Source organism: Macadamia integrifolia, unplaced genomic scaffold, assembly GCF_013358625.1.
Source record: "Macadamia integrifolia cultivar HAES 741 unplaced genomic scaffold, SCU_Mint_v3 scaffold_252A, whole genome shotgun sequence".
Lineage (NCBI taxonomy): Eukaryota > Viridiplantae > Streptophyta > Magnoliopsida > Proteales > Proteaceae > Macadamia > Macadamia integrifolia.
The window spans coordinates 6,951-10,009 of record NW_024870656.1 but is presented as its reverse complement, the minus strand read 5'-3'; positions in this window follow the sequence as shown (position 1 = coordinate 10,009).

The window sequence follows — 3,059 nt, the reverse complement described above, 5'->3', positions numbered from 1 at the left end:
CTCCAATAGAACGAGAAATATAGTTTAGACCAACTTCAAAGCTAGGGATCTCGTTCTCACACCATAATAACTCGGCTTCACAAAGAGTAAAGCCATGATTTAGTGTGATAACGTTTCACTGGTTAGGGAACTTGTTGTCAACGTCAATGTCGTAGGAGTTGGTATATGTAGAGGCAAAGGGAAGGTGAAGAAGGCCCCCAAGGTGTGGCAACTTGGGATGGGTAGTAGACCCAAAGCTTCTAGTGTGGTGTGGAAGTGCAGAAGTGTAGATACCCTCGGGGTTTGAAACTACTTGTTCTGAACGTCGTGGTTTGGCCTCCTTCGATCTTGCCAAGAAGGGGTCAATAAGGATTAGGGTTTCTTTCTTTTTGTCTAAGGATCTTTGGGTAATTTCAAAGTTATAAGCTAGGAAGGTATTAGACGCTCAACCATGAACGACCAATGACCAGTCTCTTTCTATTTGGACCGTGCCTAATGAACTCACTAATCTTACTAATTAGTCCTACGTACTAGCAAGTATATTATGAAAGTAGTAAAATAATGCGACGTTGTCTAATGATTTTTTGAAATGCATTATTGGCCTAGAATGCATACCAAATGCAACCCTAGACTTGTCCAACCATTTCTCCAAATGTATTTTCTATTTAATTTTTAACGCTTAAACTTGCTTGGTGACAAAATTTGTATCGAAAAAAATTTGGGCATCTCCATAAATTTGAGCAAAAACGAAGGTCTAAAATGACAAAATATTATGACTTGTCAAAACCAAAACCGGTCTGTCTTCTATTTTAATGCCTGGTCCAGTTTTGGAAACTAATGCTTCCAAACAAACTATAGCTTAGATGGGTCACTCAACCCGTTGGAAAACATGGGGCAGATTGAGGCCAAGCCCAAGGACCATCTCAATATCTAAAATTGGCTGGGCAAATTTAGGGGTGTCAATTCTGGGCCCACACCGATAGGCCCAATCGAGCCCGACACATTTACGGCCTGACTTGGACCGGTTCAATTTATTAAATCAAGCCCGACACGTTTATTAAACAGGCATTTACGGTGTAAGTAGTTAGCCCGTCCGGCACCCGACCGAACCGACACGTTTATATGCCCTGGTTGAACTGACTCGTCGTAGCCCGACCCCCTTTAATACTGCATAAAATTCCTATTTTGCCATTATTAGTAAGAAACAAAATAATCTTTCTTATCCTTTGCTTTTTAATAGGATTTGATTTAATTAAGTTTTATTTTGTAAGTTAGAAATTTCATAATCTCTTCTTTTTCTTTCTAAGAACAACCATAATCTCATATCATTTCTCTATTTTATTAAGATTGGCCTCATATATTTCTGGGCATTCAACCAACTTAAAAAAAGAATTTTGGGGTAGGCACGTTTAAAGTCTGTTTAGACTTAAATAGATTTATAGTCCTGTTAAGGCCCAGTTAAGACCTGTTTAAGGAAGCCTGATTAAAGCCTGAAACTAATTAGTCAGATTATAAACCGTACTATGCCCCCCCAAAGCTAGGCTCATTCACTTAAACGGGTATTCACGGTGCAAGGTTTCCAAATGATCAAGCCTGATTAAACCCGACCAAGAGCAGACCGGCCTAGCCCGACCGATTAGCACCCCTAGGAAAATTAGCCTAAGTCCGCAAGATGACCATTTACCGATTAATCCGCAAGTTCACAATATTGGATCGGGTGTCCATCAGTTCCAAAATCGTTACCGATAAGTGTCGGTCCACATCGTATCAGACTTTTTTTCGCTCAGAGATATCGATACCAAATTTTAAGTTTTTAACCATTTACCCTATGTCTGTACTGTACCACCAATCCGATATCGACCAAGTAGCAGTATTTGTGTCAACCATTACCGGCTGATCTGATAATGATTCCTAAATCCCTAAAGATGACTATCAAGCATCTGTTCGACTATCACAAAGCTTAACTGCATTTCTAAGTGGTGTATCTATCATGTGGCAGCACAATTGGGATTCAAATTTAAGAGCTTAGAAGCTGTAACTAGGCCCATTAATGTACTAGCAGGCCAGCCCAAAACAATCTTGACCCATTTATCAAAATTTTCAGCTTTATAGATTCTATAGTATAGACCCAGTATTCTTGTAACCTTTTTTTTAATTTTTTTTATTCCCAAATATTATCTGGGACCCAAGGAAACCCCTAAGATATTATTAATAAAATAGAAAAGAATACAAGGGGCCAGGGACATAACCTACCTTACCCCAACCCAACAAACAGAAGCACTCACACTCTCAAAGTACAACGAAAAAACCCAAAGGGAAAAAAGTTACATTCTAAATATCGGCCACCTAGCTTTATCTTTCCTAATGATTTGCCTAAGGTTTCTAAGAGAAGTTTGGTCACAAAGAAAAATTGAAACCGTAGTTGAAGCACATGCCAAGTTTGCCAACCAATCAGTCGTTCTATTACTCTCTCGAAAAGAAAAAGAGATTTGAGTTCTAAGAGTCACATAGAGACATAACCTCCTTAAATTAATACCAAAACTCCATAAATCACAATATCTATTACTGAGTTCACAATCAAAGTAGAATCGGAGCTAATAGAAAAATATAAGATATCCAAATCTATACATAACCTTAAACCATCCCTCAAAGCATGCAGCTCAGCCACAAAATTAGAGCAAACACCATAGAAACTGGAGAAAGCCGCAAGAACCATGCCATCCTTATTTCTGATGAGACCTCCTCCACTAATACTAGAATTTCCTTTGCTAACACCATTCACATTTAACTTGACTAGTGTTGCAGGAGGAAGCCAAAACGTGAGAATTGGAGCTCTTTGCCTCAACATGGGAAGTTTAATATTAAAAACCTGCAAAATAGTATTCTCCTTCATAGACGGAAACTTACTAAACTTAGATGGAAGAGGGATCTCATGCACCCATCTTTTCTGCCGTTCTATGATCAACCCAGACGTGTAAGCACCCTCTCCATGTCTTCGGTTGATCCTTTCTCGCCACAACTCCCATATTATTAGCGATGGTAATAAGCCTTTTATGAAGTCACAAGCACCCTTAAGCCTA